The sequence below is a fragment of the Cydia splendana genome, chromosome 5, assembly GCF_910591565.1.
Source record: "Cydia splendana chromosome 5, ilCydSple1.2, whole genome shotgun sequence".
Classification (NCBI taxonomy): Eukaryota; Metazoa; Arthropoda; class Insecta; order Lepidoptera; family Tortricidae; genus Cydia; species Cydia splendana.
In genome coordinates, this window is record NC_085964.1 from 24,792,552 (window position 1) to 24,809,112 (window position 16,561).

General features: G+C 37.2%; 2 long non-coding RNA genes across 2 annotated transcripts in view; one reads left to right on the forward strand and one right to left on the reverse strand.

The window, feature by feature from the left end:
• Positions 1 to 16,561, reverse strand: part of LOC134791036 (uncharacterized) — a 195,956-nt gene that overhangs the window by 10,097 nt on the left and 169,298 nt on the right. The window lies entirely within an intron of this gene.
• Positions 8,983 to 11,616, forward strand: LOC134790316 (uncharacterized). The gene is made up of 3 exons (XR_010144180.1): positions 8,983 to 9,110; positions 10,282 to 10,355; positions 11,406 to 11,616. It is a non-coding gene; the product is annotated as an uncharacterized LOC134790316 (long non-coding RNA).

Below are 16,561 nucleotides of genomic sequence, written 5' to 3' on the forward strand. Positions count from 1 at the left end.
GCCACTATTAATTGCCTCCAGGAGAGGATCCGTCCAGCGAGTTGGAGCTCTGCCTCTACTTCTTGTTCCCTCGACACGGCCAATCATTATGATTTTCTCGAGATTGCTTACTTACTTATGCAGTAAACTAAAGTGGAAGTGTGTAGGTACATATAAAGAATTAGTCTTGAAACGAGTTTATCCATTATTTAGTCAACACCCGGCAATCCATCCATGGATATTTGTAAAGTCCAGTTACTACCAAACACAACTAGAGTCGCACCAAGAAAAGTCTGCAGCGGATTTGATAGCCCACGCAGGGGTCTATATTAATTCGCATAACGTAATACTCCTAATTGAAATTGGCATAACGTATATTACGCATAACTTCTAAACCGCATAACATTATTCCGCATTACTGAGTACGCATAATGTTAATGCGCATAACGTAAATTGTCATAACGATTACTTGGGATAAATATAATAAGCATAAAGTTACTTTGCATAATTATTAAATGGTATAAATATAAAAGGCAAATTAATAAAAATGTAGACAGAGCGGCTCGAATTAAGGTTCAGTAGGTTCAGAGACCGAAGTTTTAAGTAAAAGTAGCACTTTTTTAGATCACAAATATCATAATACGGTTGACTAAAATTTAATTAGCAATCTTCTTGCAGCCTTTCTCTAGGGACTTCAGCGATTCGAATCCTGAGTTTTTAACTTTTGCTCAATAAAAAAAAATCACAAAAATAGGTCTAAAATGCACTTAAAAAAATTTGCACAAAAAAATCAAAATATGAAAATTCTTTCTAAAACCTAAATATATGAAAAAAAAAGAAGAACAAAAACATACTACGCCTTAACAATGTTTTACAGCAAAAATATTATTATTTGTTACAAGAGCTTCGCTTTGTTTCGCTCGATCCTGCCTTAGCCTTGTGAACCTGACCTAACAGAGTTGGTTTTGCCCTGATCCATCTAATTCTCTTGCTTTATTAAATTATGCTAATTCATTTTGTGCTAAATAAAGTTATAGTTAATAATGTTATGCATATTTAAATTATGCGTATTCATTATTATGCGCAATAAGAGTTATGCTTTTTTGATAATATGCCTGTTCAATGTTTGCACAATTATGTTATGCCAAATCTGTTATGCGAATTCATATTATGACAATTAATGTTAGGCGTATTAAGGGGCACCCCCCACGCAGTGTAAGTGTTATTTATACGTCATAATTTCAAAGAAGTTTGACTTTTATAATGACACTTGCACAGCGTGGGCTATCAAAATCGCTGCAGACTTTTCACGGTCTGACTTTACCAAAAGTCGAAGTGACGTTTATTGGTTGAAGAAATGTCACTTTTGACACTGACAGATCGGTATCGTACCGCTGTGACTTCTTACGAGTATAAGTATTTACTAGTTCTGTTAAAAATTAGTTCCTGGTTCCCCGCGGAACAGGCAAAGCCTAGTGCGGAGACCCCTGACATCATCTGTAACCTATTTTTGAAAATAAATACTTTTTACTTTTACTTTTTTTTACTTTATTGCACACAACACAGGTTTACATAAAATTTACCTACAGAAATAGCGGTACAAAAGCGAACCTATCCTTATAAGAGATATCTTCCAGCTAACCTTTGAATTGGGCCATAAGTTATAACATGTTATGGGTTACAAAAAAGCAACACCTTCCCCAAAGAATTCATTAGAACCCACGCGTCATTTAAAAACGTCCGTAGTAGATAAAAGTGATGAATCCGTGATCACTTATCATATCACTGCGTAATGTCCTGTATAATGGTAGCTATCCATCGCACCTGCCATAACAACTTCCCTATATGACACAGCCACAGTAGGCCGACATTTAAACATGTTGTTGATATATGATAAAATTGATGAGTTTTCATTGCCGTCACGCCATCGCCTACACGGCAGCGCAGCGCTGATGATAACGTACCATCAGACCGACATGCTCCGCGATTGTTTGTTATGCCCTCTAGGGTTCTAGCTAAATTGGTTGTTTAATACTTGCGCTATGGAATGTCCAATTTAGCTAGAACCCTAAATGGCTCAACAATCACGGAGCGTGACTGCAACAGTCACATGCAACTGCAGTTGACATCCGAACGTCACCTTAACGCTCTTACTGCCGGAGTATTTTAGTGGAACATAACCAAATCGATCCATTTCCAGTGTGGGTACATTTTGCAGGTGAGTGTTGGGTACCTAATGTTAATTTGTGTAGCTAAATATTTACTTTTTTTGTGTTTTTTACTTTCGTTCCCTCTATCGCTTGAATACCTACGTATGGAAGAGTGATTGTGAAGCAGATAGCAAAATTTCAATTTTCGCGTTAGGCCCTCCATTATCCTACGACTAGTAGATAAAGGATGTACGAGTATACAGAGTGATTCATGAGACGTGAGCAGGAATAATCCTGCACACTCAGTAACTGATAATTGATTGATCACCATCGTATTTAGATGAAACAACCACATTTCTTCCTATTTTTTAACTTTTTGGTGAGAGTAAATTTAATTCTCTTCAATCATGGTCACCCTACAAAACCTAATTAATAAACATAAAACCACTTTAACCGCGATGACAGCATTTTGATTACGAAGAAAGTAAACTGTCACACTTGAGTGTGAGATACGAGTTTTCAGAAGTAACCAGATCGTGATGACAGTGATGACATTCAATTTGACACAGAATATCGGTAGTTTAGTATTCTAATTGTAGGGTGACCATGGATGTCGTAAATAAATTAATAACTTTTTTTTTCAACACGACTAGAAAATTAACGTTAACCTCACTAATACTGATACGAAACAATTGCTTATAATTTACGAAATGCGCAGTGTTAGTCCTGCTCACGTCTCCTGAATCACCCTGTATATAATTTAACGTAATAATTGACTCACCTACTGTATCTTACTGCAGTAGCAAAACGGGCAAATAAAGCCTTCAACTAGGTGAGCTTTCAGGTTCGCAGCGGGGAGTGGGGGTGGGTACAGTAGGGAGTAAGGGGGAGGGAGTAACAAAGATTGACGACATGTGAGGGGTATTAATAAAACACGGGGCATAATGTTACACTATATTTTTAGTTAAGGTAGTGCCAATTTTGTTAAGTGTTTTACAAGATTTGTTTTTATTGAAGGTTTGATGTTGAGAAAAAAGAAAAATTGCGTACCTAGTTTCAGATTCAGATTTTTTATTTATTGAAAGAAAGAAAGAAGAAAGAAGATGTATTTATTGCCACAACAGCGAATACAGAACACAGAATATAAAAAATAAATAAAGAAGTTACTTAACCTATAGACATTATACCTATTATCTAAAATCTTAACCAGACTATTTATTGTAACTTAATTATTAACCATATGCTGTGACAAATGGTTTGGGCGTCAGCATAATGCTGCCAGTATCAACTCAGCATGAGTGACACTGCAGCGCTGTTTTTCAGCCCAGCCCAGGTTACCAATTAAAATAAATTAAATTAGCTCCGTACTTTTAACATCTACACAACACAAATACAATACTTAGACTTAGCAACTAACGGAAAAATGGCCAAAATAAACTTCAATTTATATAAGTAAATAAATAACAAAGTGCCGAAAATCTTGTAGACTTGTATCCATTTTTTTTAATTATTTTTTTTTGTACCTAGGTACGTACATTTGCCATTTCCTGTTGTTTATTAAATATTAAGCGTTTGCAGTGTTTTTTAAATGTAATCAAACAACGTTTATATCTAATAGGTGGTGGTATATTGTTCCATACTTTTGAGGCAGCGTACCTAAAGCTACCCTTAAACCCTGCATATTTATGCTTAGACACTATTAAATTCAGCTTTATTGCCTCTCGTGTGGGGTATCGATTTTCTTTGCGGAGGGATAGTTTCTCAAAAAGATAAATCGGTTTCTTAGTATACACTACTCTATGTGTCAGGCATGCTATGTGAAGTTCCCTTCGCGATTCCATGTTAAGTATCCCTTTCTCAGCCAGGATTGGAGATATGTGAGCCCTTTTTGGGACATTAACACAAAATCGTACGCAGGCATTTTGAACCCTCTGAATGGCGCGCTTCGTATATTTGTGCAGCCTCGGCCCGTACACTGTGTCACAATAGTTAAAGGGAGATAATACGAGTAGATCAGTAAGGATGACTCTTATCTTATATTCGAGATATTTGCGTATATTATACAGCACCTTTAGTTTAAAAAAGGCATTCTTTATTTTCATATTTATATGGTCAATATATCTTAGCTGCTCATCCATAACTAAACCCAAATTTCTAGCTTCAGTAACTCTTTCAAGTACCTCGTTGTTTATTACTATATTTAGATTCTGACTAATAACATTGCTTACTTGTCGTTTAGTGCCCATTACTAGATATTTAGTTTTGGCCGCATTCAAGACAAGGGCGTTTTTATGTGACCACTCATTAATAGCTTCTAGGTCATTATTTAGCTCAATGATAGCAAGTTCCGAGTCCTTGGCGTAAAATGACTTATAAATTTGCGTGTCGTCTGCATAAAGATGGGCTTTGCTGTGTTTTAGAACCTTAACTATGTCCGCCGTAAACGTCACAAATAGAAGAGGGCTGAGTATTGACCCCTGTGGTACACCTCGGCTTAGCTCCATTATTTGTGACATTATGGGGTTTCCGTTTTGGTCCTCAGATATTACTTGCTGTTTCCTTTTAGTGAGAAATGATTTAAACCATTCTAGGGCATTTTCTGACAAACCGTAATACGATAACTTTGCAAGAAGTAGTTGGGAGTTTAGGCAATCGAAAGCTCTTGAGAAGTCTAACAGAACAAGTATAGAGCTTCGTCCTTCATCGGATGCTGCTAAAATATCGTCACTAACATGTGCCAAAGCCGTTGAAGTTCCATGCCCAACACGAAACCCCGACTGAACTGTAGGAAGGCAGTTGTTCTCTTCTAGATACGCCTTAAATTGTTTCTCGACGACTCGCTCTAAGACTTTAGAAAGCACGGGTAGGAGACTGATTGGCCGTAAATCTTTTAATTGTTCAACTTTTCCGCTCTTAGGTATCGGCTTAACTAAAGCGAGCTTCCACGCGTCGGGAAAGCATTTAGACTCTATAGATGTATTTATGATGGCAGTAATCACTGTAAGTGTGTAAGGAAGCGTGAGGCGGATCATCTCAATCGAGATTTGGTCCTGTCCGCATGCGTTAGTTTTGATGCTGTCCAAAGTCTCTTTAACATCTTTTTCAGTGGTAGGGAGAATATTAAACTGTGGTGTTTTTCGCTCGGCTCTTTCCCTGCAGAAATAGGGAATCAGATCAGGACATGGTGTGACACTTCCCGGTACATTCAAAAAAAAGTTGTTCATTTCATCTGGATTATTTAGATGGGTAGGGATACTATCTCCACAGGGATCATTGAAGATAGTCGTCTTTTTTAGATGTGACCATAACAGGTTAGGTTTTTTTTTGTTTTTATTTACGTAGTGGGTGAAATATGCTTCTTTCTCTCGTTCAATGCTTAAGGTAACCAAATTTCTCAGCTGTTTATAATAGTTTTTATGACTGTCTAAATTAGAATTATGCGCTCTTTTAAATGCTTCATCACGAAGTGACATCATGAATTTGATATTATCAGTTATCCATGGACATATTTTATCTGTAATGCGTTTGCGTCTTAAAGGGCTGTTCTTATCAAATATTGCAAGAAGAAAACGATTAAACATTGAAACCATTTTATTTACATCACTTTCTTCCAGTATCTTGTGCCACGGGGTCCAAACTATATCGGATTCCAGAGTTATTATGTCAATATCTTTTAAGTTTCTAGTCATTATATACCGCGGGGGAATTTTGATTTTCCTGATACTTATATTCGTTGTAACAAAAGCATGATCGCTTAGAAGTGGGTTGTGATGTATTTCCGGGTCGCTGAACCGATTAGGGGCATCAGTTATAACCAAGTCAAGTAGCGATTGAGACGTATCGGAAACGCGTGTTGGGCTCACTACTAATTGGTTCATATTATGTTGGTTAATAAATGATAAAAGTTTACGTGAGCTGACCGATTGGGTTTGCATTAAATCAATATTGAAATCCGTTAAGAGACATGTGAAGTTACAAACTGAAAAGAAGTTTATGGATTCGCTCAATGCGTCGAATATTTCTTCTGTAAGTGTTAACGAGGGTGGTCTATACACCGTGCCAATAGCTAATCGTGCCCCCGGCAATGTAACCTCAAGCCACATCTGTTCTAACGCAGATTCCGGGTGTGCGCGCACTCGTACCTTTAAACCTCGTCGCACGTAAAAACCTACACCGCCACCGCTTTATAAACTTAAAATAAAGTTTTTTTAAAAACTTTCATGCTAAGTTTACTGACCATTCTTACTTAATTTATTCCTAATAAATAACCTCCAAGTTATAATACACATTGAAATAGTTTGATCTCTTCCCTAGTTTTTAGGCCTTTTAGGCGTCAACTTAGTAAAAACGAAAGTTGCCAAGCCAAATAAACAATTTGCGATAGGTAGTTGAATTTGTGTACTTGGCCTTTTTCTCTGTATTTTTTTGGTACATGGGCATGCCTTTACTCAAAGATTGTATTTAATTAAATGAGTGTTTTTTTTAGAGTAAAACCACATTTTACTTGAGCTTCCTGTGGGGCCATATATTCCATAATTAAAATAATAAGAATCTTGTCAAGAAGTCGTTATATGGAACTATGTTTAAACAAGAGGCGAGGTCCAGAAATGCATGCAAAAACTACGAGCTCAAGGAATTTAGAGCAGGGCTTTAAATAAACATAATATCTTAAGTAAACAAATTGCTTTTTAAAATGGAGTATTTTTGTCACAAGTCAATGGAGGCAGTAGAGAGAGTAGAATAACCGGACGGCGCGGCATTATATTATACCCGAAAAGGTACCGTCTGTGAAGGTTCCTGGGTCTAATCTACTGGTTTTTGCTCAGCTTGAGGAATGAGAGGAGTGTTATGATTTGTAATTCTTGTCCAGTGAAAACTGTGAGTTGAATATCGTCTTCCGTAGAATCTTTATCAACCACGATTGAAGGATATAATGTGTTTTCTCTAACATGTTATTACGCCCACGATTTTCGACATCAGAGTGGATCGTCGCGCGTCCTCGTTTTTTTGTTCGTAATATTCTGAGTCAATGTAACTCTAAAACGTAAACACTATTTAAGGTAAACGTACTAGTGCTCGACATGCTAATGCCCAATAGGTGACACCTTGCTGTCACCTCTATTCACCAATGACTTAAGTTTCAAGATGACATGTACTGATACACTACTTAGGCTATTGTGTGTAGCGAAAGTGCCATCGCTTCTCTCTATAGTTAATACTAAAACTGGGCTATGGTATGAATATATGGTATGGTAAAAGTTACTCTTCTGTTCTCACCCCTACACAATGCAGTCAGCCACTGCCAGAGTGCAGTGAATGTAATTTTGTGCAGTAAATAAAAGAGATTGCATTAAGACCCGCGCTCCGGGTCAATCTCGGACATTTTTAATCTATTGCAGTGTATGTACATTGTACATTTTGTGAGTGGTATTTGATTGCGTGAATTGAGTTTGTATTGAAATGCACCAATAGTACCTTACATTCAGCCACTGAAGAGCCAAGTCAGATCTTTTAGATACGGCAGGTAAGCGTGGTTAAGCAAATACATAATTGATAATTATCTGATAATCATACATTTGTTTCAAATGGCGTGCTCTTGTGTTGAAGGCCTAGACTCATTTTGGGTCACCGCGCCAACCAAGTAAATCTGTAAGTATACATTTGTTTATATCATGTCAGGGGCAAAAATTAACTGTCAGGTGGGAGGCGCGGTATATGGAATTGTTTGTAAAATCATCTTGATGAATCGAAGTTAAAAAGTCACAATATAATATTATCTTACCGTACACAAACATAGTTAGTAAAATTAGTAAATACCTAGGCACTTAAAAAGTTGTTTATTGAATAAAAATAGCACCCAGACCCGAGATGATGACCGCTTGATAGCATAACGACTTAAGGCCAGGTGTCTCAATAAAATAAAAATTCTTTATGATGAAAAATCTTATCTGCAAAAAAGGTAAAGTATACAATAAATATACTCTGGCAAACCCACTTTGTCAGTAGAACAAGGCACGAAATTCAAACTTTCTGTCCATAAACACCTTTTACTTCCCCCTTACAATTCCTGTTTTAAATTCCCCGTTGAAAAGAATCACAGGTATTTTTGCAAAAAATAATGCTAACCCTTAACATTTTATACTTCGCAGTAGCCATTATTAGTTGGAAGTTCACAGTATCACCACGACGCGTCGACCGACAACATAACAGTCAATATTATTGTGTCCTGAGTGATTCTGATTCGCTTCAAACTCTACTATACTATGTATTTAAGGTAAGTTAAAACATCTAAAAAAAATCGGAGGGAAAAGGGGCAGAGGGAAAAGAAAAACAACTTGGATGGATAACCTTAGGAGTTGGACGGGAATGGACGCTGCCACGCTAGGCAGAAAGACTGCAAATAAAGAAGAGCTCCGCACTGTGGTAGCCGACATCCGTAGAGGATATGGCACCTAATGAAAAAGAAGAAAACATCTGAAGACCAAAAAAGCTCATCACGGCACAGTCCGCATCAAAAGTACTTAGTGGATGAGACTACGCATAAGTATCCATTATCTCTAATAGCTTTATAAATAGAGATATGTCTCTACCTATAAGTACTTACTATATGTAAAACAATTTACCTACCCTGCTTACTTGAACCCTATTGAACTTTAAAGTGCACAGAGCGATCGAACATTTAAAACTAAGTTCGGTTTTGCGAGCCATATACGTGCTCATTAGAGACAATTGTAAAGGTCGCCGTTGTTGGATACGACATGAGGACTATATGACTTGAACCCCACGTTGAATATAGTAGTTTAATATGTCTTTACTTTTTAATCGTTTTTATTGAGCTCTTAATATTATTTTTCTCCCTCAGTATACAGGTCATCGCCTCGCTAGTCGCGGTACTCGCTGTTAGCTCGGCCGTCTACGTCCCTCGTATCATCACTGCTCCTACCACGAAGGTTGACTACCACTGCTCAACGCTGTTGCTTGGTGAGTCTAGTACAGCTGTTGAGGACAGCACAGAAGCCACCTTTCATTTGTTTGGTGCGATGCATATAGGTATAATTTTTTTTAGATTTTTGCTACTAGATGGCAGTCTGTCTGGCAGACCCTGCGCGTAGTAGTAGGGTACGCGTATCGTGTTAGACCATGCGTGAACTGTAGTGCACCTCTCTATAGGCGTAAATTGTATAAGTTTTCGATTAAGGTCACGAGGTGGCAGCTCCTCCGAGCTCCGACACGCACGGTCCCTCTTGTTATTATATTATTATAATAAACTAAAGAAGATACTCAAACAATAGAATTTACCAAGGTAAGTACCCTAGGGTAAACCGAGGCGAATCGGATCAATATTTCTTTGACGGAAAATAAATACAATTTTTTAAACAGGCTCATTATAAAGTAAGTTTTTGGCAAAAATTTAATTGATCGTACAAGCTTTTATCGCTGACTGTACTTTTCTTACGACAGACAACTAATACTCATCGAGACAATTCTAAAAACCCCTAACATAATTAGGTTGCGTTGTTTCATCACAGAGTCCCTATGGCCACCTCCTGTCTCCATCATCAGATCAGCTCGATGGTACCATAATATTGCATTGTCATCCGATTTATACATGCATGCAAAATTGCAGCTCAATCGGAAACCGGGAAGTGGATCAAATTTAACTTGCAAGATTTGATTACAGACCAACAGACAGACAGACAGATAGACAACGGGACAGGTGAAACTAAATAAAAGCTTGAAACACATCGATTGAAACCACTTTTATACCCTACCCACATATGTATTACCTAACCCTCTGCCTATGTATTACTTATGATTATTGAATAAAGAATGTTGTAATTGTAACTAAATAAAAGCTTGTAAATAGATTTTATTTTTAGAAGGAAACAAGAAAACTAAAAGAAAAAAACATTTAAGTGTTTTTTTTTTGTTTTTAAGGTATTGAAAATACGATGGTTAAAACGAGTCACTCGCGTATTTTAAGTCGAAAATTGCTCATCATGTTTCGTTCCAATAACGAGAAGATTTAGCGAGAGCACGCGTTGGTGGTCTGCGGCGGTCCCGTTTTGTGTCTCACGCAAGTTGTGTTTTTAAAATTGTTATTTAAATATAGGAAATAACTACGGTATTTGAAATATGGTCGTTGTTGCAGGACGCAAAACAGAAGATCAGATTCAGTTGCCACAAAGAACTGTTGGATCACATGATTACCTGTATGTTTCCGATGTAAGTGTCAAATAATTAATTAATTAATATCATTATAAAAATAAATGTGGAGTGTAGGAGGAAAGGAAAACCGAGGAAAAGGTGAATGGACCGTGTGAGAGATGACATGAATCGAACTCAAGTGAATGATGAGATGACGGGTTACAGAGACGTATGGAAGAAAAAAGACATGCTACGATTACCCTAAGCCCTAAGCGAATGGGGTAAGGGAAGCGAATGATGATTATTGGCAAGACTGAAATAGTAGTTTATGTGACTGCTACATAATGAAAGGCATTAAAATACGAGTGTGGGTTTATGAAACGAATGAAATGAGTTTCATAATAGTATCACACGAGTGTTTTAATGCCTAATTATGTACAGTTACATACACTGCTTTATCTACACACATATTATAAACTTTCTATGATATATTCACTAACCTCATATTACAGCCGACATTGGGGCACTTTCCTCTCTGGCGGAACTCGCGGATATGAGCTGGCGTCTCCGAAATATCTTTATCGCACATTTTACACGAAACGTTTGTTATAGTTACTTTAAAAACAACAAAACAAATTATTTTTTTCTTACAAATTAATTAAAATATAAACTGTACGTCAAATGGCGGCAACTTTTTTCACGCATGTCACGCATCCAAAGTTTTTTTTTTAATTCAGAGACAAACTAGAGTCGGGGTCGATTACCATATCGTCCGATACCAACTTACATGCGGGATTTGTCAATATTGTATGCAATTGTCATTTGATTTCGAATAAAACGTCATCTCGACTGATATTAGAATAGGGGTCAAATCAAATTGCTTTTTTTATTCAGAGATGTTCGAAATTTAAAATGCATTACCAAATCGATTTTGATATAGTAATGAAGCTATTACCACATTTTCACAGATAAGAAATTTGCTGTAACAAAACAGTTTATCGTAATGTGGGCCATTATTTACGGATTTTGAAGGCGTCATAGAGAGTTTATGATATGTGTGTAGATAAACAATTTAAAATTAGAAAAAAAAACAATTTTAGGCTTGTTTCGAACCAACTTTTTTTACAGGGATGTTTTAAGCAGCAGAAAAAGTGGGTAGGCGAGAACGTGACAGCCTGCGACAGCGTTGGTTTCTGGCCACCCACCATCCTGCCCTTCGGCGCTGGCACTTTCTCCCCCCTTTACATTAACTGTGCGCAGGAAAACCCCCATCCCTGCTACGAGCTGATAATCGTTCATGTCACGTTGTATTGTGAGCCAAAGAGCTTGAATAGCTTGTAAATTTCGATACTTCTATAAGCATTTAACTGTTTTTACCCCTTATTCATAAAACTTAAACCTTCGTTATATGTGTTATGTCCCTTTCTAATAAACACAAATCTCAAAATGACAGATAAGGACAAACGATTATCAAGGGCTTGTTAGACACTTGACAATAAATCTGTGTAATAGAATAAGAATAATAATATTTACCTACATATTGTAGTACGTATTTGACATGTAATTGTTTATTAATAACATTAATTATGATTATGATCTTTTTGCTGTAATATTGTTTTACTTAAAAAAAAACAAAATAAAAAGTCCCTACATGCGACGAGTAAAATAATTTCACCGTTCAAAGTCTCACAATAAATAATCTGGAGGGTGCGTCATAACGCGCCGTCACTAAGATATACGGTCGCTGTCCTATTTCCTTCAGTCTCCCCTATCGCAGCAAATTGTCCATCTAATCGAACTGCGTACTTCACAAACAACCGTAGTACCTACTATATTCACAGCCAAACTTGGCAACACCTAAAATATACCTTTATTGGTAACAAATAACGCCCCAAATAACAAATAATATAAAGATAGTTTATTATTCAAGTAGGCATATTACAATGCGCTTATGAACATGAAACAAAAGCTACATCGGTTTATTTACACATTTTAACTATTTGTTACCAAGTTTTGCTATGGAAGCGTTACTGCAGCAGTGTTGCAGCGCGATATTACTGCCGGCTGCATTGCTGCCGCAAATGTTAACATTCCAAACAAAAGGCGTGCGTTTTTGTGACGTCACAACACACTCGACTATGCCAGATTGTAACCAAAATAATCACGAATAATAAGTTTTTCGATATTAAATCATCGTAAAAATGCGTTCAAGTATTTTGTTGCCATATTTTTTATTGGGATGGAGTTTTATATAAGTACATTGAAGCAACAATTATGTTAAAATTTCACGTTATTAAACTCGAATATTTTTACAAAAATGTTACAAAAATTACTGATGTCAGATTTAAGTAAATTTTGTGTTGTTGTGTTTAATGCACAAACATAATATATTTTTCGCGCATTTAGCCGATTATACTGGTCTTCCTAAAGAATGAGCGGTGATGTTTTGTGAATGGTCGTTCCGCTGCAAGACTCTATCTATTACTATTAGACCGGGAGATAGTGACACATTTTACTGGGTCATTTGTACCAGTATGGCGGTTCGTCAGGGGTCTAAGCATGTAATGAAGGAAAGAAAATGCTATGACCATAGCGCTGGTACCGGCGGCCCAATCGCGTGGGCGTTAGTCGAACGTGTCGGATAAAATACGAGTGTCGAACGATTTGTACCACAAAAATCCTCGTATTATTCGATAGTCCATAAAAAAGAAGTAGGCGGTAGCGTAATGCCATACTTCTCCGGTGTGACTTACAGCCCGCCATACTGAGGCGAACACGTTAATTAAAAAAAAAACAATTCAACCATTTGTACCAAGCTAATTTTTGCACAGGTGATCATCGTCGAGCAGCCATTCATGGACATCACCATGCCATACTTTTCGGATGGTTCCAAATGCCCGCCATACCGCCGCAAGGGAGTAAATTTTTTTTTTATTGCTAAACGATTTGTACCATCTTGAATTTTTTTTTCAACACTTTCTGTGTGATCATTAATGGAAATCTCATAATGCCATACCTGTAGGAGGTGGCAAATGTGTACAATATTTTTTTTTTATTTCAAGTATGGTGCCCCTTTTTCCCCCTATTAGAAGTATGGCAAATATAATAATGGTCACATTGCATCATATAATTTCCAAAAATCCAAATGCCATACTGGTACAAATCGTCAAAAAATTGTTTTTTGTTTTAAGTCTTGGCTTAAGTCTCACAGTCGTCCGCCCCGTAGTTATAATCTGAAATATATTTTTTTAGGTACAATTGTATCCAAACAAACAGAATATGATGATGCCATGCTGTAAAAAATTATTTTACGTATACATAGTCGTATTTTTGAAACGTGTCGATTAAATAAGTTTTTCAAGTATGGCAGCACTTTATCCCCCTACTATAAGTATGGCAATTATAATAACGGTCACATTTTATCAAATACTCTCCAAAAATTTAAATGCAATACTGGTACAAATCGTTTAGCAAAAAAAAAAAAATTAACTTCCTTGCGGCGGTATGGCGGGCATTTGGAACCATCCGAAAAGTATGGCATGGTGATGTCCATGAATGGCTGCTCGACGATGATCACCTGTGCAAAAATTAGCTTGGTACAAATGGTTGAATTGTTTTTTTTTAATTAACGTGTTCGCCTCAGTATGGCGGGCTGTAAGTCACACCGGAGAAGTATGGCATTACGCTACCGCCTACTTCTTTTTTATGGACTATCGAATAATACGAGGATTTTTGTGGTACAAATCGTTCGACACTCGTATTTTATCCGACACGTTCGACTAACGCCCACGCGATTGGGCCGCCGGTACCAGCGCTATGGTCATAGCATTTTCTTTCCTTCATTACATGCTTAGACCCCTGACGAACCGCCATACTGGTACAAATGACCCAGTAAAATGTGTCACTATCTCCCGGTCTATATGTCATTACAATTGCTTACCGTGCCCGTGTCTAATCCAATTCGAACAATGCTTCTAAGAGATCACTGCGGTACGATTCCGATCTGTCAATTAACATTGACAGTGACGTTTTTGGTTGAAGAAAATGTGACTTTTGATTTGTCAATCATCTTGCGTGGCATTAAAATATTTGACGTGGTCAGTCTGCGCACAGTTCAGTTGAATAATTTTTGAGCCCCAGTCAGACTTGTATAGATATTCTAGTTCGTTGTATAAAGGTGCGTCTACAGCAAACATTTGTATCAAGAGATCAAGTATCTTTGGTCCGTTCTAGACTCGATCGCTCGCCCCAATGTTAACACTGCAATTGAGAAACTGACGTGTGTCTTGTGTAGTCGAACGGAGCTTGTCGGAACGTCTTATGACGTGTATTACAGGGAAGGATTTTATGTTTCAGATACAGATAACTGTTTCTTGGAAGCGATTGTTTATTGGTTGTTGTTGATTGGTTGGTGTTTGTTGTTATGACAGCGGCGGCGCCTCAAACATACTTTTTGGGTAAAGGTACCGTTCGGATCGGATACAGACTACATCAGCATTACTGCTGCTGCACAGCAACAAAAGATCTTCTTCTTCTTCGTTATACTCTTGACATAGTGGTGGTGGCCATTATGTAAACTTTTGAGCGACTCGTTTAACGACACGTCGTCATGTCTCCCGTAGAGCTGCTTTCCGTGAGCATTCGCGTACTGTGGCCGACACACTGGCTTTGATTTGGTCGGTCCATCTCATTGGCGATCTTCCTCTAGTCCTGTCACCTCCCACTCTTCCTTCCACGACTAGACGTTCTATGGATGTTCCGTCTCGCCGAGACACGAGTCCAAAGAAGTTGAGGATCCGAGTTTTGACCGTAGAAAGTAACCGATCTTCTTCAACAAAAAGATATAGGAATGGAAAAGGGGTTCTTAGATATGTTTTACAGTATTAGCAACTGTAATTTTTTAGCAAACTCGTTCCCGTCTTTCCTGTTAACATTGCAAATGTAAGGGAACCTAAAGCTAATAATTTTTACGCAGCACCTAATGAGAAATTACATAATGGGAGGCGGGATTCATTTTTCAGTACTTGAGGCTCAAATAAGAAAAACGGGATATGTATCTACCAGAGTCGTTAACTTTGATTGTATTGTCTATAAAAATGACCTTTTTTATAAGGTATTCGGACTTGTTCGTGTCTTTACTGTAGACATCGCAAATTTAAGGGAATCTAAAGCTAATTATTACGCGAAATCTTTACAGGCGGGATACATTTTTTCTACTTGAGACTGAAATGAGAAAAACGGGATATCTGTACCAGAGTCGTTAATTAGCGGTCAATATACTAACGATCAATTATAATTCTGATTTATTTGCAAAGCCAACCAACGACATTCTCTGAAAAATAAACAAATTAAATTCTTGTCCGAAAGCGTTACGGGGTGGGTATAAAATGTAATGGCACAATATTTATAGTAGTCGACATTTCGATCAACCCTATCGCATATTTCACTCTCGTATCGCAGAATCTATTATGTTGAGACATTTATCAATTGTGAAAGCTGCTGTTTTATTCTAAATAATACTTTCTCAACAAGTAACCAGTGTTGTTTTGTTATACAATATATATTACGTTCCTGATTATTATTTAAAACTTTAAGTAAGTTCAGCCTATTCAAGGTGAAAGAAAACACACACAGGAGGTGGCCATAGGAACATAGGAACTGGCCAAAGAAACTCTGTGACAAAACAACGCAACCTAATTTGTGTTTAGGATTTTTAGAATTGCCTTGATGAGTAATTAGTTGTCTGTAGTAAGAAAAGTACAGTCAGCGATAAAAGCTTGTACCAAAAGTAACACTTTCACTGCGTGTGCTATCAAAATCGTTATCTTGGTCTAACTCTAAGAATGCAACCATTATCGTACGTTTTCTACATTGGTCGCACCAACCACAGGAACCTTTTCTGCGGCAACGTAAAACTGTCAACGCACTAAAGTTAGACATATAAACATGAAATTGGCTACAGTGGGTACATAAACGTTTACTGCCATTTGGGTAAGTGAAGCCTAGTGGTATAAACGAGCACCTTTCTCTCTAATGCGGAAAGTTTTTACATTACGTTACGTCCGCGGCGGGACCTCAGAGTAATGAGGCTTAACGTCGGATAAAACGATATTACTGCTTTTTATTTTTATACATTTTTACACCTGAGTTGTGACAATATTGATTCACTAAGAACAAATTAAATTACTTTGTATGAAAATATTTTAATTTGTGTTATTTCAAGTAAAGTGTCATTCTATGGAACTTGCTAGCCTTGTAAACAAACCGCCATATTGAAATTGTCT